Source organism: Bufo gargarizans, chromosome 7 (genome assembly GCF_014858855.1).
Source record: "Bufo gargarizans isolate SCDJY-AF-19 chromosome 7, ASM1485885v1, whole genome shotgun sequence".
Taxonomy (NCBI): Eukaryota; Metazoa; Chordata; class Amphibia; order Anura; family Bufonidae; genus Bufo; species Bufo gargarizans.
Genome location: NC_058086.1, coordinates 139,205,387 through 139,214,275, shown reverse-complemented (window position 1 = coordinate 139,214,275; position 8,889 = coordinate 139,205,387).

The window sequence follows — 8,889 nt, the reverse complement described above, 5'->3', positions numbered from 1 at the left end:
ATCTGCACTGGCGGACCGACTTGGGAGGTCTTGGAGGAAGGAAGGAAGAAAATGAAATGGTCGAGACTGCGGTGGAGCTGACCGATTGCTGGCCCTAAGTTCCGTGCCGAGGTGCAGCAGAACTCCCCAGGCCTAAGGAACCCATAGAAGCTGAGATAAAGGGCAGCTTTGAGGACCAGGCTTTTGAAAGGGCCAAAGGGACTACCATCTAGGGCGGCCAAATTTTTTTGGAAAATGTCCCCTGTGACCGGTTGCCTGGTGGGAGCGGATGGAGGAGAGAGCTTCTGGATGCCCCTCAGGACTGCCTTGACCGCCTGAGAGGAAAAAAAGGAGGAGTGACTGGGGTGACTGACCATGTGGTGATGCTGGATCCCTGCTAGGTAGAGTCTGATGGTATTGTGGGATAGTCGTAGCTCCTTGTGGCAGTAAGCCAGGAAGGCCAGGACAAAGGAGATTTTGTCCCTGTCCCCCCTGGGGTGAAGAAGTGAAAACCGTCTAAAAGTGTTCAACCCCGTTAAATAGTTCCGGGCAGTGTTGGCTGAGAGCGACTTGCGGATGAGACCATGGGCTGCGGAGATGTACTTATCTAGTCCATTATCAAGTCTTCGAACCCTGGGGGGGTGATCCCGACTCTCTGAGCTCCCGGCATGATCTGAAAAAACAAATTAAAGTTTAAGCGGGACAGGGCATCGGCTGCAGTGTTTTTCTTGCCCTCAATGTGCCTGCAGATGATACGGAAATTGTGTTGTAAGGACAGCCAGGTGAGCTTGCGAACTAGACGCATGACCTTGGGGGAGCTGGATCTGCCCCTGGCGAGGATGTCGACAACTGCTTGGTTGTCTGTCATGCAGCACACCGGCTTGTCACTCCATGACTGCCCCCAGACGTAAGCAGCCGCTACGATGGGGTATACCTCGAGTAAGGGGGAGGACTTGGCGGCCTCCTGGTCAGAAGAGACCTGCGTGGGCCAAGGACCCGCAAACCATTGGTCCCCGCAGATGGCCCCGAAACCGAGGGAAGCAGCAGCGTCGGAGAACACCAAGGGGGAGGCATTGTTCCACTGAGGAACAAAGAGGGAGATGCCATTCCAGCTGGACAAAAAAACTGACCACATGGCCAGGTCTGCCAATGCATCGCGTCCGAGGTGGACGAGGGCATGCTGATCCGAGGCTGTTGGGAGGAGTCTGAGCAGGCCAGAGGTGAAGGATCTGCCCTGGGGCATGATCCTGGCGGCAAAATTGAAGGACCCCAATAAAGATTGGAGTTCCAATTTTGACACCGTGCGGGTACCCACGAGCCTGGCCACAGAGTCCCTGAGTCTGACTAATTTGTCCAGGGGAAGGCTGGCCTCCATTTTGACGGTGTCCAGGGTGATGCCTAGAAAGGTGATCACCCTGGAAGGACCCTCGACCTTTGCTGAGGCCACGGGAACGTTCAGGCGGCTGAACAGGTTCAGTAGGTTGTCCAGCCTGTCCGGGGCGTGCACCGCCTGCTCGATGAGCAAGAAGTCATCCAAGTAATGGATCACCCTTGGACAGTGGACATGATTGACCAGGATCCAGTGGAGAGCTTGGGCGAACTGGTCAAAGAGCCAGGGGCTGCTCTTTGACCCGAACGTCAAGCGGGTGGCGAAATAATACTTGGCCCTCCATTTGATGCCATAGAACCTCCACAGGTGAGGCAGGATTGGCAGCAGCTTGAAAGCATCAGAAATGTCAGCCTTTGACAACCAGGCTCCTGCCCCGACCTGTAAGATGAGCTCTATGGCCTCATCCAGAGAAGAGTATTGCATTGAAAATTCGTCTGAAGGGACCAAGGAATTTAAGCTGGGGGTGCTGGATGCATGAGGAGCAGACAGGTCGTATATTAATCTCTTTTTATTTGAGTTTTTTTTGGTGAGCAGACCTATGGGGCTGACCCGATACACCAGGAAAGGAGACTGAGCGAACGGACCGATCATGAAGCCCTTCTGCAATTCGGCCTCCAACAACTCGTCCACTGCCACGGGGTCCGCGAGAGAAGACAGAAGGTTGGGGCATTCATGGGTGACCTGTGGGAGGGTGACTAACCCTGTGTGGAAGCCTTCAGAGAAACCCTGCTTGAGGAACAGGACGAAACTGGGATCATGATGCTGTTGGAGGAGGGAGAGTAATAGGTCAATGTTGACCCCGCCTAGTCAGGAGCGCTTGGCCGTGCGTTGGGAACAGGAGGACTGCGGATGGGCCCTAAAGCAAATGGAGCAGATGTGTAAAGCTTTACACTTGTCATAACTGCAAAAACCCAGATTGAAATTGTTGCAAACTTGGTTCTTCCCTAAAAAGGTGATAGGTCGCCCAAGTTTGTCCGTAAGGGGGTTGGACCTTGGCGCACTGGAGTTGGTCGTTGGTCTGGCAGAAGTTGGATTGGAGATATGGGGGCACCAGTCGGAAGCATGGAGGACAGACTGGCAACTGGCACAAGCCGGGGCTTTCTGGCCGGCAAAATGCCTGCAAAAGAGTTCCATATCCAGGACTAGTGATGAGCGGGAGGTGCCATATTCGATTTTGCGATGTTTCGCGAATATTCGAATGAATATTCGTGTTATATTCGTCGAAATCGAATATTCGTAATTATTCCAATTATCGCGAATAATATACGATTTTATTTATTTTTTTCGCGTATTGCGATTATTTATCTTGATAGTATAAGGCAACGTTCCTATGCTAATTGACTATGGCTAGGCTAATATGTGTATTTTACGAAATTTCGTGATTTGCTCTAACTTCGTCTCTTAGAATATTACGAATATTCTAAAAGACGAAGTTAGAGCAATATTACGAAATTTCGTAAAATACACATATAGATTGTAATTTAGCTAATATACTGCTATAATCCCTTTTTTTGCCTCTAATTTTTTTTTTGCCTCTTCTGAACTTAAGTTTTGTAAAATATGTACACTATTAAAAAATATTACTATAGCAGTATATTAGCTTAAATACAATCTATGTGTATTTTACGAAATTTCGTAATATTGCTCTAACTTCGTCTTTTAGAATATTCGTAATATTCTAAAAGACGAAGTTAGAGCAATATTAAGAACATTTGCAAAAGCCGAAATTGCGATGCGAGTAATATAACACAAAATAATCGCATGAAGATTTCAACTTAGCACTGCTATATTCCATATTCTAGCCTAATATGGAATATAGCTGTGCTAAGTTAGCACTGCTATATTCCATACTAGGCTAGAATATGGAATATAGCAGTGCTAAGTTGAAATCTTCATGCGATTATTTCGGATTATATTACTCGCATCGCAATTTCGGCTTTTGCAAATGTTCTTAATATTGCTCTAACTTCGTCTTTTAGAATATTACGAATATTCTAAAAGACGAAGTTAGAGCAATATTACGAAATTTCTAAAAGACGAAGTTAGAGCAATATTACGAAATTTCGTAAAATACACATAGATTGTATTTAAGCTAATATACTGCTATAGTAATATTTTTTAACAGTGTACATATTTTACAAAACTTAAGTTCAGAAGAGGCAAAAAAAATTAGAGGAAAAAAAAGGGATTATAGCACTATATAAGCTAAATTACAATCTATATGTGTATTTTACGAAATTTCGTAATATTGCTCTAACTTCGTCTTTTAGAATATTCGTAATATTCTAAAAGACGAAGTTAGAGCAATATTAAGAACATTTTCAAATTTCGCAAGTTGCGATGCGAGTAATATAACACGAAATAATCGCATGAAGATTTCAACTTAGCACTGCTATATTCCATATTCTAGCCTAGTATGGAATACAGCAGTGCTAACTTAGCACAGCTATATTCCATATTAGGCTAGAATATGGAATATAGCAGTGCTAAATTGAAATCTTCATGCGATTATTTCGTGTTATATTACTCGCATCGCAACTTGCGAAATTTCGTAAAATACACATATAGATTAGATTGTAATTTAGCTAATATGGAATATAGCAGTAAGTTGAAAACACCACTGACTGGAGCAGCCAGGAAGCCAGGAATCCAAAGGACAGGTAAGAACAACTTTAGAGAAGTGGGAAAGAAAAAAAATATTATAATAAAAAAAAAAATACGAATATTCGAATTCGCGAATATATAGAACGATATTCTAAATATTCGCGAAATCTCGAAATTGCGATATTTGAGAAAAAAAATTGTAATTCGAATATTCGCGCTCAACACTATCCAGGACGGCCCAGTTGGTGACATGCTGGTACTGGAGGAACGCCGCTGCAGCTTTTGCGGAAAACAACCGGTGGTACTCGTAGAAAGCAGAGCCGCCGTACTTGTAACCTAGCTCGGTGATCCGGTATAGGTAGGTATCTAGTTCTTCCCTGCGGTGGGGATGAACGGAGCACACAATGTCACGGTACAGGCTGAAGGTCAGCATGAACTCGGGAATGGTGAGTTTCCTGTTGAGTCGGACGACTTTAGACCTCAGCACCATCGATACGTCACCGCAGGCAATTGTCCGATTTTTGACTGTGTCGTGGGTGGAAATCAGGATAGCGGCCAAGTTGATGTCCTTTCCTGCCAGAATATCCCGCCTGATGTTTTCTGGTACAAAGAAAGCGGGGGCTATGTCGGGAGTGCCAAGACTTGTACCTGGTGGGTTGGCCCGGGAAGTTGAGGGAACAACTTCGGGCTCCGCCGGGGGAGGAGACGCGGAATCCTTGTTCTCGATGACCTGGAGTCGTGAGTCGATGTCAGAAATCGATGATGCTAGATTGTTTATGGTTGCGTGGAGCTGGGTCAATGATAGCTGGATGGTCGACATGGAGACCAGGTCTTCGGAAGCTCTGGGTGGTTCAGGGGCCCTGGGCGTTTCAGGAAAGAGCAGACGATATAGCTCTGCCTTTCGAGCCGATGCGGAGTAACGGATCCCCTTCTTTTTGAGTTCGGTGATCAACCTGGGGATGGTCCAGTGCCTGTATGAAGCGCGGCTGGCTGCCTCGGAGATTGCTGACTCCGGGATAGACATCGAGTCCTCAATGTCAGACACGTGAGACATGGTATCGGGAAAGATGGCCCCCGTTTGAGCTGGACCCTGTTGGGAGGATCTAAAATTGAAATGACAAAACTCATGCAAATAACCCCACAAATTTTTTCTTTTTTTTTTTCTTTTTTTTTTTCTTGCCTGGAGTCAAGAGGAATTAGGGTGGAAAAAAGGGGGAAACCTGGGAGTAAGCGGAAGCCCGGGAAAATTCACGAAGAGGGTGAGACCTCGCAACTGCAACCTGGGATTTGTAAGCGAGGCAGAATTTAACAGGTACCTGCGTGAAGAGGTACGCCGAACAATATTTCTGAAAACGGAACTTACGCAGATGATGATCAGGAAGAACGAGACCTGAATGAGGGAAGAAAAATGACAACCTGAGCGGGCCAGGAATTAACGAGAGTGATGGACTGTGCAGAAAGATCGGACTGAAGACCCCGGGGTATGCCGGGAGATGGTTGCTGGAGAAAAAGAAAATGGCACCATGACCGAGAGGCCCCCACGAAGCCAGAAAACGAGTTGGCTTGAGCGTGTCGGGTAATGAAAGGAGCAGGAGCTGCTCGACAGGTGACTTGAAAAGGTTGGGTCCCGAAAACGAGACCGAAAGCCGAGATGCCTCTGGTGACGAGGCCTCAGCTGGGTGTCAACGTGGAATTTACCAGAGTGGCCGCCAGCGAGGCGACATGACCCGCGCATGATGGCAACGGAGAGCCAACGGGACCCGAGTGAGAGAGGTGAAGAGCCTGAACTGACCGTGATGGCATGCTTGAAGCCGAAAGAAGGCGTGACAGGACAGTGGGGAGGGAGTTGACACAGGTGGACAAGTACAGGTGAAGGACCTTGACGGGACGACTGGAAAACATTGAGTGATTGTGGGAGAGTCAGGCAACCGGCCCTGAAAATCCGTGCGGATCGTGAAGGAGACAAACTGAGCCTGACAAGCAAGGGGATATAACGACACCTGACCGTATCGGGTGACCGGACACGAAGGGTAACAGAACATGAAGAGAACTTGAAAAAACAGGTGACAGGACACGAGAAAACCTGAACCCAAAGGGTGACAGGACACGAAATGAACCTGAAGTGTCAGGTGAGAGGACACGAACGAACCTGAACGTATCAGGTGAGAGGACACGAACGAGCCTGAACGTATCAGGTGGCAGGACACGAAACGAACCTGAACGTATCAGGTGGCAGGACACGAAACGAACCTGAACGTATCAGGTGGCAGGACACGAAACGAACCTGAACGTATCAGGTGGAAGGACATGAAGAGTGACAGGACCCGAAGAGAACCTGAGAAGACATGGTGACAGGACACGAGAGAGAAACATGAACGTATCCGGTGGCGGGACACGAGGCGAACCTGACGTATCCGGTGGCGAGACACGAAGCGAACCTGAACGTGTCAGGTGACAGGACATGAGAAAAAAAAAAAAAAAAAAAGGGGTGACAGGACTCGGAGAGAACCTGAACGGATCAGGTGACAGGACACAAAGAGAACCTGAACGGATCAGGTGACAGGACACGAAGAGAACCTGAACGGATCAGGGTGACAGGACACGAAGAGAACCTGAACGGATCAGGGTGACAGGACACGAAGAGAACCTGAACGGATCAGAGTGACAGGACACGGAGAGGAAATTTTTATTTTTTTATTTTTTTATTTTTTTGCCAGGAGCAATGGACGGACGAGGGGGGGCTGGTGAAGGGTGGAAGACACGCTTGTGCCGTGCAGCGTGCCAGGAGCCGGGAAAGGGGGCCTGACTTGCCCTGCTGATCTTTCCTGGGCAAGCTCCCCCCACCACAGCTCCGGCACCGGAAACCGGGGTGCACGAACCCTGGGGGAGCTGTAGTGGGGCGGACCCGCCCCGAGCAGAGGATCCCGGCACTCCGCTGCGTTTGCTGTGTCTGGGTGCAGCCCCTCCGGGGTGGATGAGGGCTGCTCCTCTAAGGCGTGATGGCATGCTCCGGTGGTCACTGACCCTGCCGGAGACCGCCTGGCACGTCGGGAGAGCTGTGCCTGGCAGAATGATGTATGAACATGAATGAATGACGTGCAGGGTGGAGCAAAGGCACATTTTCACTGTCCCTGTGCAGTATTGGACCGCACAGCGCCCCCTGTAGGCCGCCTCGGGCTGGGAGGAGGAGCCTGTGTGGCCGGCGCGCGTCCCCGCAGCACGCTGCTGCGCGAGCAGGCCCTGCTGTGGGGACGGCGAAAAACCCCTGCTGCTGCCCGCGGTCCCCCGGCGCCCAGCTGCGGTGGCCACTGGACGAGGATGGCGCACTCGAGCCTGGCGAGGGTACCAGCCGTGTGAGGGACCGGGCGGGAATCAGCAGGGGCTGCTGAGTGGGCGTGCGGAGGGAGCGTAGTGAGCAGGGTGAACTGGGGGGATCGTGAGGCTGGGGCCGGCTGGCCGGACGTGCAGACAGGCGGCAGTACGAATCGGGTCCGAATCGCTTACCACGGAGATGAAAAAATGCCGCCGCCGCTGCTCGTCGATACAGGGAAGGCCGGAACCGGAAGTCGCACTCGGATGACGTCACCGAAACACGAGATGCACCACGCGATGCCGACGTCTGATGGATGCTGCCGGGAAGGTTAAGTGCCCTATGCCCCTCCCACAAATGCAGGCTGGAAAACCAGCCTGCTGTACGTGTCCTCCCATTTAGACGTAAAATCGGTATCTTGACTGCCATAAGTTGGAAAAATCTGAAAATGTAAGCCCCTCGGAATGAGGTTTTGTTGTATATAATTATCAAGGGATGTCTTATTCTACCAAGTTCTTACTTGTTTCAAATGTTGTTTCTTCAACTCATTCTTCCATACTCAAATTTGCTGTCCGTCCAAATCCTCCATGTTGCCACGGCTGCTGAACAATACCACAGAGCGGTTCATGCCCGGAATCACATCTCAAAAAGTTTGAGTAAAATTATTCTCAGAAAAAATCAAAGAACAAAGCAATGCCACCAATATGATAACCGGATCAATAGTTTTAATACTACGAAGAGGGCAAAAACATGTAAACTGAGCCACAAACAAATTGCAACGCCACACTTCGGTCAGAAAGTGGTAAATACAAACTTTATTAAAGGTAAAATACTACAATACAGTACATAGATAATTATTTTAGACAGCAGCCATAACAAAATGGAGGACACAAAACCAAGGAGGAGGCTGAGGAGTCAGCACATACGGGACACTGTGAACAGCATGAAAAAAGCAGGCATCCACATTCACCTGTCTATAAGGTGCATGAAACTCCCGGACAAAACAAAGGAAAAAGGAAAGAGCAAAAGTGACATGTGGAGAAACATAAATGTAGTAAATACCCACCGTGTGCTGGCTCCTCAGCCGCAGCCTCCCAATGCCGTTTCGCCAGACTTCCAGGGATGCTGTGTAGGTGGTACTATAGTCTTTTTATAGTGATCTAGCTGTACTGAAAACTATCCCCAGGCATTTTAAGGAAGCCCATAATTGTGATAGCACATCATTTTTGTAATATTTTCATAATGACCCAACTCATGATCTTTTGTTGCAATATACTCATTTGCACATCCTGATTATCCTGGTGGTATCCAGTATTTTATACATTTTTGTTCTTACTTATTTTAACAGTTGTGTTTTTTTTGCTTTTACTATTAGATCTCATGTTTCTTTTGGTGTGCTTGGAACAACCTCTATTTAACCATGGGACATTTTTTCCATGGTTCCATTCGTCTTTCATGATTTACAGTACCTTTGGCCACATACTGAATACCTGGAAGAAGAGCCTGCCATCCATTCCCCATTGATATTTACCATTTGATGATTTTCTGTATCCATGAACTCTCTTTTCTGTATCACCTCACTGTGTGGTTCACATCACTTTAACAA